The sequence below is a fragment of the Sapajus apella genome, unplaced genomic scaffold (assembly GCF_009761245.1).
Source record: "Sapajus apella isolate SASKATOON/1434 unplaced genomic scaffold, GSC_monkey_1.0 scaffold101, whole genome shotgun sequence".
In the NCBI taxonomy this organism is placed as follows: Eukaryota; Metazoa; Chordata; class Mammalia; order Primates; family Cebidae; genus Sapajus; species Sapajus apella.
The window spans coordinates 6,514,290-6,531,085 of record NW_022437041.1 but is presented as its reverse complement, the minus strand read 5'-3'; the positions used below and the strand labels follow the sequence as shown (position 1 = coordinate 6,531,085).

Here is a 16,796-nt window from a genome sequence, read left to right as displayed (position 1 = left end):
TTGTTTTGTTTGAGACGGAGTCTCATTGTGTCACCCAGGCTAGAGTGCAGTAGCAAGATCTTAGCTCACTGCAACCTCTGCCTCTCCTCCAGGTTCAAGCGATTCTCCTGCCTCAGCCTCTGGAGTAGTTGGGATTACAGGTGCACACCACCACACCTAGCTGATTTTTGTATCTTTTTTAGTAGAGATGGGGTTTCACCATGATGGCCAGGCTGGTCTCGAACTCCTGACCTCAAGGGATCTGGCCGCCTCAGCCTCCCAAAGTGCTAGGATTACAGGCATAAGCCACAGCGCCCAGCTGTCAGATTACTTATTAATTAGAAAAGGAAATGGAAGTTTTATAATGGAAAGATGCAGTATACATACACATATGCACACAAGGATGCACCTACATTTATAAGTATATACATATAAACCCTTAACTTTTAAAAATTTACACATTTGTCTGCAACTTGCCTTTCTCATCTAGCAATACCTGGTAGAAATTCCATAATCAACTGATATGCCCCTAATTCTCCATCTCTTTTTTAATAACCGGACAGCCAATGGTTGTGAATATAGTGTGACTTATTTGTCCAACTCCTTTATTGAGGTGCATTTATTTCCCTCCCAATTTGCTGCCTTTACATACAATAAAATAAGCATCCCATACATACATCATATGTTCTGATCCTTAATTTCAACAAAATTAACACCTAAGAGTAGGTCAAAACTATAATTATATTATAAAGTATATATAATTCATATATCATAGTAACACACATTACAAGATTGCTTTTCAAATTGGCTAATAACATTTCATAGTGTTCTACAAATAATATTAATACATGAAGTTATTCTTCTTCCCTGGTGTTATTCCCATGAACAGTAGGTATTATTTGTCTGTAATTTTCCTGCTTTGATGGAGTAGAAAGTGACACCTCATTGTTAATGAATTCACATTCTCTCATCACGATTCAGTTTATGCACTTTAAAAATATACTTATTCATCATTTGTCTTTGCTCATCATGTTTCGGCTCTTTTTCTACCAGATTATTTGCCATTCCTTGTTAATATATAAGATTACTTTCTATTACTAGAAATATTCATGTTTTGTCATCTGATCAAAATTTTCCTCAAGTATGTTATTTTCTCAGTTGATCTTATTTATGGTATCTTTGCCCATATATTTTTAAATGTTATGTATAACTCTATATCTATGCATAGGTAGAGAAATATAACTTAAAGACTTCTCATCTTAGTGAAGAATGCTTCCCATATCCATAGAAGGAAAAAAATCATTTTAATTTTCTTTTTTACAAGTGTTTTACATTCCTTGTCAAATTTATTTCTATATTTTTTGTTTTTATTCTTAATAATTTTATTGAGATTATACTGTACATGATATAAAATATTCCAATGTAAACATACAACTAAGTATTTTAGTAAATTTCTATAATTATATATCCATCACCACAATCCATCTTTTGCTTTTTTGAGACAGAGTTTTGCTCTTGTCACCCAGGCTGGAGTGAAATGGCATCATCTTGGCTCACTGCAACTTCTGCCTCCTGGGTTCAAATGATTCTCCTGCCTCAGCCTCCCAACTAGCTTGGATTCCAGGCGCCCGCCACCTCATCCGGCTAATTTTTGTATTTTTAGTGGAGATGGGATTTCACCACATTGGCCAGGCTTGTCTCGAACTCCTGACCTCAGGTGTTCCACCTGCATCGGCCTTCCCAAGTGCTGGGATTACAGGCGTGAGCCACCACGCGCAGCCAAAGAACCTTTTTCAAATAAAGTCACATTCACAGGTTCCAGAAATTAAGACATGGACAATCTTTGTGGGAACTACTATTCAAACCACTACAGAATTTCATTCATTTTCATTGCCTAATTATGTTCCATTGTATGTATATACCATACTGTGCTTATTCACTCTTCAGTTGATGGACATTTGATCTACTTTTTCGGTGTTATCAGTAATGCTGCTATGAACATTCATATGCAAGTTTTTGTGTGGACGTGTTTTCAGTTCTTTTAGATATATACCTAGGAGTGGAATTGATGAGTTATATAGTTACTCTATGTTTAATCCTTTTTTTTTTTTTTTTTTTTTGAGACAGAATCTTGCTCTGTCAGCAGGCTGGAGTGCAGTGGTGCAATCTCGGCTCACTGCAACCTCCACCTCCTAGGTTCAAGTGATTCTTCCACCTCAGCCTCCCCAATAGCTGGGACCACAGGCGCCTGCCACCATGCCCGGCTAATTTTTTTGTATTTTTGGTAGAGATGGGGTTTCACCATGTTGGCCAGGATGGTCTCCATCTCTTGACCTCATGATCTGCCTGCCTCGGCATTCCAAAGTGCTGGGATTACAGGCGTGAGCCAGCGTGCCCAGCCTCTATGTTTAATCTTTATGGATACTGCCAAATGGTCTTCTAAAGTAACTGTACCATTTATATTCCCCTCAGCAATGTATGAGGATTCCAGTTTCTTCCTATCCTTTCTAACAACTTGTATGACCTGTCTTTACTTATTACAGTCATTCTAGTGAGTCTGAAGTAGTATCTCATTGTGATTTCAACTTCCATAATTGTGTCCGCTTAGCCTGGGAACAGTGATATTTTAATAGCAATAGGCACACCTCAGACCCAGATCTTGTTTTCTTAGGAAATGTACTTAGAGGCAGGGTGCAGTTTCTCACACCTGTAATCCCAGCACTTTGGGAAGGTGAGGTGGGTGAATCACAAGGTCAGCAGTTTGAGACCAGCCTGACCAACATGGTTAAACCCCATCTCTACTAAAAATACAAAAATATTAAAATGGCAAATGCCTGTAATCCCAGCTACTCAGGAGCTGAGGCAGGATAATTGCTTGAACCGGGATGCAGAGTTTGCCCTGAGCCAAGATCATGCCACTGCAGCCAGCCTGGGTGAAAGAGCAAGACTCTGTCTCTGATAAAAAAAAAAAAAAAAAAAAAAAAAAGAAAACTTGTTTAGAAAACATCTTGCTGTAACAGAAAATAAGGATATGATCACAGGAAAACAGGGATCTATCAAAAGGACATAGAAACAAAGTCTGTAGGGGCTCCACTGGCCAAAATATGGAACAGTTTGATCATCAAAATAAATCATAATGGAAAAGGGCCAGGCACGGTGGCTCACGCCTGTAATCCCAGCACTTTGGGAGGCCAAGGCGGACGAATCACAAGGCCAAGAAATCAAGACCATCCTGACCAACATGATGAAACCCCGTCTCTACTAAAAAAAAATACAAAAATTAGCAGGGTGTGGTGGTGGGCACTTTTAGTCCCAACTACTCAGGAGGCTGAGGCAGAAGAATCACTTGCATCGGGAGGCCGAGGTTGCAGTGAGAAGAGATTTTGCCACTGCACTCCAGCCTGGTGTCAGAGTGAGACTCCATCTCAAAAACAGTAATAATAATGATGGAAAAGTAACTCATTAAATAAGATATAAATAAATAAATCAGAAGAGAACATTCTTCCTTATGGTAGAATGTCAACCAACAAATGTAGAAGAAATTATGGAATTGGAAATCTCCATTTAATAACCATTATAGTAATAATGAATTTAGGCAAAAGTCACAAGAAACTAGTGAGTGAAAGTTGGACAGGGACAGCATATTTACTAATGCCAAAGTATCAGTGTGGGAAGTAGAAAAGTTCCTTTTTAAAGTCTCCTTTCTTGTTAAAGAGTAAGTGTGCCAATAACTTTGTTAAGCACTACGGCTAGTGCTCGACTTACAACCACGATTGGTTCTGACAGACCGGTCGTAACACGATTTGATCGTAAGTTGAGTAGGCTATATGTACAGTACTGTGAAATGATGTGATAAAAATCTTTTAGTCATATTTTATTATAATTTTCTTTCATTATTGTTATATATCATAATTTTCTTAGTTCATTTTATGCCATTTGTATCATCTCTACACCATTTTGTTTCTTATTTTTACATTCGTCAGGTTTAAGTAAAATACTGCATTACCAGTACAACTGGTTTAATATTTGCAAAACACACAAAATTACAAAATACAGGTGCATACAAAAATACAAAATACAGGTGTAAAAAATACCATAGGAAACATTTTCCCAATTGCAAAACATATCAAAATATGTAAACATGTATGAAACATTGTATTGGCCGCTGGTGGATCGTTGATGTCGTCATCTGAGGCAGCAGTTGGGGTTACCGGAGTTGGTTTTTTCATAAACATAGTGAGCTTTGTCTGAATTGTATGTTTCTTTTTTTCTTCATAAATTTAACGATACAGACGAAACACATCGTGCGCCATCTGTTCAATCCTTGCAAATCGTTCGATGTTTGGGTCCATCGCTTCTAAATGTATAAGAAGTTTATTGGGAGGGGTTTGATGAAAAATATCCAAGACACAAAACACAAATTGCTGTACCGAGTCTGGGATAACAGTTGCAATGGTGCACGCGGAGATGGTAGTGCTGTCGGAAGCTGGTCCGCACTGTCCTACGCCCAGCTGGGCAACGGTTGCGCTGCCAGACGCGGAGCAGTCGTGGCTAGCGATTGTGATCGTAAAGTCGAATGGTCGTAAGTTGCATAGGTCGTAAGTCGATCAATACCTGTATCCTATGCAGCTGTTAGACATGCCATGCTTACAGGCACTTAGTACACTCTATGTCCTTGTACTTTAACCAAGATATCTGTGCTGGATGTGTTCACAGGCATGTCTCAGCTCTCCATTGTTTTTTACCTGTTCAGAAAAGTTTTCAGTCGTTAGCCAGTCGGGTTTTAGTTTAGATTGTGAGGTCTGACTCCAGCCAATGGAGATCAGACATAGCAGAAAGGGTGACTCCAAATGCGTAAGGAATAAATGTGTGTGTTTTCCTTTGTTCATTGTATTCTTGTAGCAGGATGGCTAGCGAAGGTACTGTTCATGCAGCCCAGGAAGTAAAAATTACATTGCTGAAAGATCTTTTGTCTCAATGCTAATTTTTCTTTGTGGCACCGAGCATCTATTTCCAACAATCAGCCTACAAAAATACTTACTAATTGCAAAGGGAAAAAGAAATTTTATAATGGAGAAACCTAGCAGATGCCACCTTAATGAAGTGAGCATGCTTTATCAGGCATGGGGCAATCAACATCACGTGTGACCCAAGGGGATGCAACCTTAACACCTCACTTCTTTGCAGTTCCTGCTGAAGATACACAATCTTACTGCAATGTGAAGACGAATCAGACAAGCTGCAATTGGGGAAGTCCTACAAAATAAGGGCATGCGATAAGGACAGGCCGGGCAGGATGGCTCACACATGTAATTCCAGCACTTTGGGAGGCCAAGGCGGGCAGATCACGAGGTCAGGAGATCGAGACCATCCTTGCCAACATGGTGAAATGCCGTCTCTACTAAAAATACAAAAATTAGCCGGGCATGGTGGCGCAAGCCTGTAGTCCCAGCTACTTGGAAGGCTGAGGCAGGAGAATTGCAGAAACCTGGAGGCGGAGGTTGCAGTGAGCCAAGATCATGCACTGAACTCCAGCCTGGGCGACAGAGTGAGACTCTGTTCTCAAACAAAAAAGAAAAATCTTAAGGTCATGAGACTGGAGGAAAGGCTGAAGAATGATGAGCCGTTCCAGATTAAAAGAGGCTACAGAGACAAAGCTAGGTACATTACCGGATGCTGGGTTGGATCCTTTTCCTATATAAAGAACATTACTGGGACAGTTGACAAAACTTGAATAGTGTCTCTGGGTGAAGGGCATACAGGTATTCTTTGTATTGTTCTTATACTTTTACTTTGTATTGTTCTATGACTTTGACATGATTTTAAATTAAAAAGAATAACAATTAGGTTATTAGTCTTTCTGAGATTGCACTATTGGAATAAACCTTATTAGGTAACATATATTATTTTTTGACACTCTCTTTATTGGGTTGATATTAAAATTTTCTGCTCTCTGTTTTTTCTAAGGTCTGGGATAGCTTAAATAATCCTGCAATTACTTACTTTAAAGTTTTGCTACAATTTAGATATAAACACATTTGATCCTGTTGCCTTTGTAAATGCTAGATCTTGAATCCCTTTTTAAAATCTCTTCTATACCAATTAGTTGATTCAAGTTTCCTGCCTTTACTTGAGGCAATTGCTGTATCACGTGTTGGCTAGGAAATCACGTAGGCTTCAAATTTTAATTTTCAAATATTTTTAGTGTTGCACATATAGTTTTCTTTTTTTTCTTATTTGCTTGTTGGTGTTTGTCGTGTGTATGTGTGTGAGTTTTTTTGTCTTTTTGTTTTGTTTTGTTTTTTACAAACATGTATTTTTGCTCTTCCTGTTTTCCTTGATTTCAAATAAAAATGGTATGACTTAGGGCCGGGCGCGGTGGCTCAAGCCTGTAATCCCAGCACTTTGGGAGGCTGAGGCGGGTGGATCACGAGGTCAAGAGATCGAGACCATCCTGGTCAACACGGTGAAACCCCGTCTCTGCTAAAAATACAAAAAATTAGCTAGGCATGGTGGCGCGTGCCTGTAATCCCAGCTACTCAGGAGGCTGAGGCAGGAGAATTGCCTGAACCCAGAAGGCGGAGGTTGCGGTGAGCCGAGATCGCGCCATTGCACTCCAGCCTGGGTAACAAGAGCGAAACTCCGTCCCAAAAAAAAAAAAAAAAGAAAAAAAAAATGGCATGACTTTTTGTATATCACTCAAAGAGCCAGATTTTGAGCCTTTTAATCTTTAACTATTTTTTGTTTCCTATTTCTTTAAAATTTCAAGTTTTATGTTTCTTAATTCCTCTTTCCTAGTTTTTTGTTTTTATTTTTCTGTAATTTTTATAAATATTATAAACTTTTTATATTTTAACATATTCATTCTTGAATAATAAAAGAATTAAAGGTATTTTTTTCTGTGAATGGAGTCTTTACCATAAGCGTTAGTTGAAAATACTAATTTCAGTGCTTTCTAGATAATGTTACATTTATTGCTTTTTTGACAGTTTTTAATATTCCTTTGGATTGGAAGTATCTGTACTTTTAAATTTCAATGTAATTAAGATTTTTGTGTCAATTTTCTTTATTTCTAAGTTTTTTGGATTATGATCAGAAAATCATAATGACTTTTTTTTTTCTGATACAGAGTCTCACTCTGTTGCCCAGGCTGGAGCACAGGGGCACCATCTCAGCTCACTGCCACTTCCCCCTGCCAGGTTCAAGAGATTCTCCTGCCTCAGCCTCCAAAGTAGCTGGGATAACAGGTGTGCACCACCATGGCCAGCTAATTTTTGTATTTATAGTTGAGATGCAGTTTCACCATGTTGGCCAGGCTAGTCTCGAACTCCTGACCTCGTGATCTCCCCACCTCAGCCCCCAAAGTCCTGGAAATACAGGCATGAGCCACCGTGCCCGGCCAATGACATATTCTTAAAGTTAAAACACGTAAGTGATATCTAGAAATCTTCCATGGAATACAAAAAGTCGATATTCTATGTTTGAAGAATTTAAAGTTCTTTCTAAATTTATATACAGTTGATTCTTATTATCTGAGGTAAGTGTGTCCTATAAAGTTACTGCGCCATTAAGTTATTGAATGCTGAACCATAAGGGAACACAGGGTTAGGTTCCTGTGTGCCTCTGGCAGCGTCATTTTCATCAACCAAAGCCTTGTTTAATATATATCAGTGACTCATTAACATCGAAGCGATGGCCAGCAGCACTGTAACTCATGTCTGAACAGCTTAACATACATATTTGCACGCTCAGGAACACCACAAAGCAATTCAGCATGACTCTTTGGGGCCATTTTAAATAGCAAAATTCTCAGCAAAAAGCACAAAAAGGCAGAAAATGTGGCACTAAATAGACTGCAAAAAAGACACTGGTTTTCAATAGGAGAGTTGGAACAAGAAGGCAGAGTTTCACCTTGTTTAACTTCTGTTGAGAACACGTGCATCAACCAACTCAAATTTTTTGTCACTTTGCACGTGTCTGTGACTGACTGCAAAAGTGTCAGGAGCTGATTTGATGGTTACAAATAAATTTTAGCAAGTAGGCAAATTTGCAAATAATGAGAACCAACTATATCCGTATAAAATCAAGCTTCAAGCTTCATGATTGTAGTATTTAATTTCTCAATGTCTCTCTCTCTCTCTCTCTCTCTCTCTCTCTCTCTCTCTGTCAGAACTAATCAAAACTGGTATTCAAATCTTTTACTGTATTTCTTTAAACTATATTTCCAGTAATTTTAAATTATATTTAGCTGCTATGTTATTTATGCATATAAGGCTATAACTTTTATTTTCTTTGTAAATTATGCTTTTATTATGTATTATTCCTCTTTTTTCAGTTTAGAGATTTTATTTTATTTTTTATTTTTTGAGTCAAGGTCTTGCTCTGTCACCCAGGCTGGAGTGCAGTGGCCTGGTCACCACTCACTGCAACCTTGACCTCCAGGCTCAAGCAGTCCTCCCACTCAGCCTCCCAAGTAGTTGGGACATCAGGTGCATGTCACAACACTCAGTTAATTTTTAATGCTTTTGTAGAGGCAAGGTCTCACTATGTTGCCCAGTCTTGAACCCCTGTGGTCAAGGGATCCTCCTGCCTTGGCCTCCCAAAGTGTTGGGATTACATGTGTGAGCCACTACACCCAGACTTGGTTTAGATATTTTAATTTTAAATTCCATTAAATTTCAGTTCTATGCTATTAATATCACCAAACCTGCTTTGAGATTTGACCGTTCCTTTACATTTTATTGTTAACTGCTCTTTCCCAGTTCTCATATATAATCAAACATGTCTTTTATTACATGAAAATAAGACACCACCGTTTCCCCAATGAGAAATTGTATTACACCATTATCCTCTTCACCCATAACATACAGCTTGAAGAAGGCATTTTATTGCAATTCTCTCCTCTCTTCCTTCAAACAGATGAAGCCCTTGGAATATTTTTGCTTCATTTTTTCTTATATCCCTCCTTACTACAATTCTTCAATTTTGTTGAGGTGGTTCAATTCTTTAAATCCTAGGTTTTTATTGGAATTTTATTTTGCATGGTCCTCTATTTCTAGAACCTTTGTTTAGTACTTACATTACACATTCCCATCATATCATTGTCATTTGTTTTTAATTAGTTATCAAAAATTCATTGCTCACTATGGTTTTCGCTCTTCTTCAAGAACTTTTATTAATTGTTGTTGCTTTTATGAAGTCTTTTTCTAATATTTTTCCCAGTTGAGTAAGATTCACGACCTCTCTGAATCCTTACAAACTTTCAAATATCTTTCTTTCACCCTTATGGATGAAATGCATCTTGGAGTTGAAAATGTACTCCACTGTCTTCTAGCTTCCACTGTTGCAAAGGAAAAATTTCAGTATCAGTCTAATTTCTTTTCTTTTATAAATAACTCACAAGCTTATACTCAGAAAGAATGAGATTTTTTTTGTCTTTATCTTTGGGGTACAAAAATATTATTAGAATATATCGATCCATAGTGTATGTATATATACAATATTTTCTCATTATTTCTGCCTGAAGCTTGGTATCCTTTCTTCAGTCCAGCTAAATCTTCATTTTGTTTGCTTTTGTGCTTCATTTTTTTCTTCATGCACATCAGTTTTTCCTTTTTTTTTTTTTTTGAGACAGAGTCTTGCTGTGTCGCCAGGCGCCAGGCTGGAGTGCAGTGGCACAATCTCGGCTCACTGCAGCCTCCGCCTCCTGGGTTCAAGCAATTCTCCCGCCTCAACCTCCCGAGTAGCTGGGACTACAGTCGCAGGCCACCACATCCAGCTAATTTTTGTATTTTTAGTAGAGATGGGGTTTCACCATGTTGGCCAGGATGGTCTCGATCTCTTGACCTCGTGATCTGCCTGCCTCGGCCTCCCAAAGTGCTGGGATTACAGGCGTGAGCCACCGCGCCCGGCCCAGTTTTTCCTTCTGGAACTCCTGTTGACTCCATGTCGGTTCTCTCAGACCCCTTCCTGCGACTTCCTCTCTAAGCTTTGAAATATTTCTTGCATTCAGTTTCCAGGCTACTAGTTGGATTTCAGCAGTAAGCATTTTCTTCACTATTGAACTTTACATTTGAAAATCGTGTCTTTGTTTTTGCGTTTTAATTAAGAGAGTCTTTTTAGTGCAATGCTTGTGTGTCCCTAATAATTGCTAGTATCTTTTCTGCTGAAGTTTAAGTTGCGTTCTCTGTCTTCCAGCAACTCTAATTCATAGGGATGCGGTTCTGAATGTTCACCTTGTTCTTCCTCTGGCTGGTTGATGTTGAGTGATCTCCTCATCAAGACTCAGATCCAGCTGCCCGTATACATCAATGGTGGCTATTCAGGGAATGGTGGCCTGCCCACAAGTCTCTGCCCAGAAAAGCTCATAGAGTGACATCAGCCAAACTGTCAGTGCCCTGTTGGGGCTGAAGGAAGAAGCCTGTCTGTGCCTCATCTTCTCATGCTCTCTCAGTAGAGAGATGACTCAGTCTACCTGTTGAGCCCCTTCTGGAACATGGGAAAAACATGCACACTCCTATGGGTGGAAAGGGCAACTCTCATACCCAATTTCATCCAGTTTATTCTTTTGTTTATGTGTATTTTCTTATTTTTCTACAATTTTATTTGTACTTTTTTGTTTGTTTTTGAGATGGAGTTTCGCTCTTGTTGCCCAAGCTGGAGTGCAGTGTCAGCTCACCACAACCTCTGCCTCCCAGGTTCAAGCAATTCTACCTCAGCCTCCCGAGTAGCTGGGATTACAGACATGTGCTACCATGCCCAGCTAATTTTGTATTTTTAGTAGAAATGGGGTTTCTCCATGTTAGGCTGGCTGGTCTCAAACTCCTGACCTCAGGTGATCCTCCTGTCTCAGCCTCCCAAAGCACTGGGATTACAGGCGTGAGCCACCACACCCGTCCTATTTGTACATTTTTTAAAAACATAACTTGAAATGCCACCTCTTTTCTTTCTTCTTTTAAGCTTACTTCTTCCTTAAGAAAAGACTGTACTAGTATTCCTGTGGTACCAATTTACATTTGGTGGAATTGATAAAGGGTTTCTGGGGGAAGAAACATTTCCATTTGATATGAGAGGCTAACAGTTAATAAATAAGAAACACTGGATTTATATTAAGCCGTAGTAATACATGGGTTTAGTATGTACCTTAAAGAAAGATCAAATGTAAAATCTGATATTGGAGTCTAAAATGTACCTATAATTTTTATAAGGGCATATTTTGGAGGAAGATCTATGGAAATGGTTGTTGCCATATGTAAAAGTCTTGTTTTTAATATATAAATTAATATTTTTCATTTGCTTTTGGAAAAAAATGAAGAACAGCTAGATCATGGTCCCACTTATAACTCTGTGGGAACATCAAGTTCTGTAGCCGCTTAGATATAGGAAGCCCTTACAGAAAGCAGGTACTATATTTCTTTTCTTTTTCTAACTTTTTTATTGAGGTGAAATTCACACACCATAAAATTAACCATCTTAAACTGAAAAACTCGGTAGATCCTGTACATTCACAACATTGTCCAATCACCACTTCTAATTCCAAAACATTTTTATTACCCAAAAATAAAATGTCATACTCATTAAGCAAGTATTTCCACTGTCTCCTCTTTGGTTCTTGGTACCCACAAACTGCTTTCTGTCTCTAAAAATTTATCTATTTTGCAGCTTCATTTAAATTGGATCATACAGTATGAGACATTTTGTGTCTGACTTCTTTCACTTAGCTTGTTTTCAAGGTTCAGTCACATTGCAGCATGTATTGGGACTTCATCCATCTTAATGGCTGCATGATGTTCCCTTCTATGGACATAACTCAATTTGTTTATTCATTACCCATTGCTAGACATTTGGGCTGCTTCCAACTTTGAGGTACTGTGAGTCGTGCTGCTATGAAAATTTGGGTATTAGTATTTGTTTGAGTACCTGTTTTCAATATTTTTAGGTATATATCCAGGAGTGGAGTTGCTGGCTCATATGGTAATTCTGTTGAGAAACTTTATTTGGTTCTAATTTTGCAGAACTAGTTTATGGCATTTAACTTGAGCCTCTATTTATTGTTATTATCAGGTAATTAACTGCTTACTATAAGGAAAATCATCCTACATACTTTTCATCACACTAACGTTCACGGATAATTTTCTCTTTCCTTATTTTTCCTAAAATTGCCTAATAAAGGATTTCAAAGTCCAAGAAATGCTGCTGGTCTGAAATATGCATTAAAAGCCACATCTTGGATATGGAACTGAGGATCTTGTTAAAAACAAGAGATTGACACACTCAAGCTACAAATTACAATATTATAATAATTATTGAATATTGCCAAGTTGGGAAAGGGGAGAGAAGAGAGAATAAGCAAACGTATACAATTTACAGAAAATGTTGAAATGTAATCTTTGAAGTCCAGGTAGTACCAGTTGATCTTATCTAATCCATACCTTTTGAAATCAAAATATAAGTAGATGAATTTTCCAGAGCATAATTTTTAAGGAGAAAACCCTCTCTCAATGTTTTAAATCATTTTTTAATGTTTCTGAGAACCACCACACACACATACTAATGTATACACATGCTGGGACTATTTTTATTTTTAAGAGAAGGTAACAGTCAAGATGATTAGGTTTATTTTACAGGCAACGCTACAATTCAATTTTAATTTATTTTGCCCTCTCACGTCACTTTTTTGTTGTTGTTGTTCTTTTGAATGACAAAGAAAAAGGTAAATCAAGAGTTGTAAAGAGTTCTTCAGGGTAAACTCAGCAGAGGATATAAACACCTAATTATGAATTTCCTGAATGTGCAACTTGACCAGCAGCAACTGGACGTGATTTCGATGGTGGGCCTCACCTCCAGCTGTTCTATGAAAACAAATCAGTGAAGGATTTCCAAGGCACATTTTCCTCTGGACTTGTTTTTAACAATGCAAACAGTGTAGTGTTGCTCTTTAAAAAACAAAAAATAGGTGACAGATTGTCCAAAAAGAAGCCAGAGTTTTCTAGAACAAAACAAAAAAACAGCTTATGGAACATATACTTCTGCCTGAGTTGAATGTGTTGGGCTGAGCGTAAGAAAATGCAAGCTGCAAATCTGTCTTATATGTGGAACCAAAGCTGGAAATGTGTGCTTTAGAGGCAACTGTAAAATGGTATTTCCTTCTGGCATATGGGCCAGTGATTATGTTGTGTGAGTAATGCATAGATGTAATCCATGTGGGAAGCTTTGTGGATGGAGAAAATGTCAGTGTTATTGACCGAGGCTTGGCAACCATTAGCCATGTACTTAGAAAAATTTACATGGCCTGAAACAAAGCAAAAAATGTACTGTCCAGTCTGTCAGCTTGTGAACATAGCAAAAAACCACAGCACTCCCATCAACACAAATACTGAAGGAAAAAATCTCTCTTGCTGTTTTCCAGTTTATGTTTATAGGAAAAGGACTTTTGTCTTACAATAAAGGAATTTGTGCTTAATGGATACTAACTTCATCAAATCATGAAATCCAAGCAGGCATTTGGAGAACAAGAAATCCAAAATCTCTGGCTAAGGGGAAAATCAGAAATCTTTATAGATTTTACAATTATTGTGTTCAGATCAATTTTTAATTGTTTTTAGCTATGGCTTCTTGAGTTTCAAAATAATGATAGAATATCTTCACTAAATACACAGTAGCATAAATTCTACAGGGTGTTACACAGCTCCATAGAGGGAAAAACCACCATGAAAATGAGTGACCTTGGAGGACCCCATTCATCTTTGTGAATAGCAAGATGTTATTTAGGCATCCATTTTTTTTCTTAAATCCAAAAGCATTTAAAAAATATTAAGTTATATAGAGCCTTAAAAGTGACCTAGAGCAGGCAGAGGAAGGAAGGCTTAACAATTGGTGGGGGAAACTGGGAGTGAGGATGGAGAGGGCTCAAAAGAGTGATGTCTTTGACTTTATTTTCCTTTTTTTTTTTTCTTGAGACGGAGTCTCACTGTGTCGCCCAGGCTGGAGTGCAGTGCCTGGATCCCGGCTCACTGCAACCTCTGCCTCCAGGGTTCAAGCAATTCTCCTGCCTCAGCCTCCCGAGTAGCTGGGACTACAGGTGCACGCCACCATGCCCGGCTTTTGACTTTATTTTCAAAGTATCACACATACTTCCCTCAGATGTTTCAATCTCATCTTTCACAGGGCTTCCTCTAATAGTTTTTCATCAGTCTTACCTGCCGTATCGATATAACGGCTTCTAACATTTTGCAGAGGGAATTTCTACTTCTACCTACGAAGGATGAACTGATACAGGAATCACTTTCCTACCGTAAACAACTAGAAAATAAGGCAAAATATATGAAAGGACAATTTTGAGATATTAGACATAAGGCAGTGCAGAACTTAATTCCTGAATGTCTATCATTATCCTAGAATACTGCCTTGAAGAAAACTCCAAGACATAGCCAAGAGAAAAAGAACTGAGAGTCTTGTTGAGTTGTGGAAACAAAAATCAGTATGAGTAGGCCAAGGGAGCTATGACTTACAGGCAGAGTTCGAGAGAGAGACAGCTAAGCAGCAGAAGAGGTCTAGACATCTGCACGAGCGACCCCTTGAATTTTTCATGAGCATCAATTTGTATATGCAAAATGTGAAACTCCTTGTTGGGGCAAGGTGTTTCTCCTCTTCTTCTGAGGAAAGACTCACTACTGAGAAACTGTAAAACGAACAATTTCCAGAAGTCACACAGGATCAAAACCTTTGTGGATGGAGTTTCCTTCATTCAAAGTGAAGAAATCCTGATGAATAGTCAGCCATTCAACAAAGATTTGAGAAGTGCGATGCCTTAGAAGTGGGACTACATTAGCTCTAGAATTCATCATTCTAAAACCTCCCTAAAAGAGCTTGAAAACAAGCCTCACAAGAGATCAAAAGCAACCTTCAAAAGCTAACTGCTCATAAAAAAGTCTAACACTCATTAAAGGAGTACAACAATATCTAGCACTAAACAATGTAAAACACACAAGCAGAGTCCAATTTTTAAAAATTATCAGACATACAGAAAGTGGGAAAATGTGATGCATAACCAAGCCAAAAATTAGTAAATGGAAGACCCACAACTGACAGAGACAATGGGATTAGCAGCCATGTATTATAGCTATTTTAAGTATGTGCTTTCAAAGATATAGGAGAACATAAGTGTAAGGAAGGGTGAAAAGAAACATATTTTAGAAGTCTCAGAGAGCTCTTCTGAAGACGAAAAATACAGTATTTTAAATAAAAATTTCACCAAATAGGATTAACAACAGATTAGATGAAAAGATTACTGAGTTTGGTGACTACAACAGAAATAATACAACATGAAGCAAAGAGAGGAAAAAAAACTGAAAAAAAATCAAAACAAAAAACAGAGCTTCAGTCCCCTGTGGGACAATAACAGCTGGTCTAACAGATGTATAATTGAAGTTCCTGAAAGAAAAGCAGAAGAGAAAGAAAAATAGTTGAAGAAATGTCAGCCGAAACTTTCCCAAAGCTGATGAAAACTATAAATCCACAGGTACAAGAAGTTCAATGAACCAAAAGCAGAAAACATATTTTGAAGATGTACCACGGAACAACATAATCCAATTACAGAAAACCAGTGCTTAAAAAAGTTAAAGCAGCCAGCGAAAAAGGATACACGAGTTCTCTCTCCCCCTTTCTCTTTCTCTTTCTTTCTTTGCGGCCCTCCCCCCCATCCCGCAGCGCTTCCCTCACCCTTCCCCCCCATAAAAAAAAAGAAAAGAAAAGAATATGTGAGGAAAGTACAGTCGAGGGTGGCCTAACGTCGGGGACACGTGTCCTCAGGTGTTTTGTACCTTGGCTGTGTGGTATGGGCTGTTGGTCCTAGGCTACAAACCTGCACGGCAGGTTACTCTACTGAATACTGTGGCAATTATAACACGGTGGTTAAATATTTGTGTATCTAAACGTATCTAAACATAGAGAAGGTAAAACATAGAGAAGTAAATATGTATTACAGAGTTGCCAAATATATATATACATATATATACACACTATATGTATTATACTATATATATAGATAGTATAATCTCATTTAAAAAAAAAAGAAAAAGGATACCTGACATAGAAACAAAGATAAAAATGAAAGGGGAATTCTAGTCAGAAACTTTGCAAGCCAGAATGACATATTGCAAATGATAAAGAAATTAAAGTCAACTAATAATTCTATACAGAGCATAAATACCACTTGAAATTAAAATCTTTTTATCTTAAAATGATATCATTAAGAAAATAACATTGAAATCACGGATTTTTGAGAAAATAGTTGAAAAACATAATCCTGGTAAAGAACTTTTTTTTTTTTTTTTTTTTTTTAATTTTGAGACGGAGTTTCGCTCTTGTTACCCAGGCTGGAGTGCAAAGGCGCGATCTCGGCTCACCGCAACCTCCGCCTCCTGGGTTCAGGCAATTCTCCTGCCTCAGCCTCCTGAGCAGCTGGGACTACAGGCACACGCCACCATGCCCAGCTAATTTTTTGTATTTTTAGTAGAGACGGGGTTTCACCATGTTGACCAGGATGGTCTCGATCTCTTGACCTCGTGATCCACCCGCCTCGGCCTCCCAAAGTGCTGGGATTACAGGCTTGAGCCACCGCGCCCGGCAATCCTGGTAAAGAACTTCTATGCAGGAAACAGAATTGTCACAACTCATTAAGAAGACAGGGGGAGCACGGTGGCTCACACCTATAATCCCAGCACTTTGGGAGGTCGAGGCAGGTGGATCATCTGGGGTCAGGAATTCGAGACCAGTCTGGCCAACATGGCGAAACCCCATCTCTTCTAAAAATACAA

General features: G+C 38.3%; 1 long non-coding RNA gene across 1 annotated transcript; it reads right to left on the bottom strand.

Moving 5' to 3' along the window:
• Positions 1 to 1,471: 1,471 nt before the first annotated feature.
• LOC116536501 lies at positions 1,472 to 16,516 on the bottom strand. The gene is made up of 2 exons (XR_004262674.1): positions 16,464 to 16,516; positions 1,472 to 1,614 (listed from the first exon to the last, which is right to left on the bottom strand). It is a non-coding gene; the product is annotated as an uncharacterized LOC116536501 (long non-coding RNA).
• Positions 16,517 to 16,796: the final 280 nt, after the last annotated feature.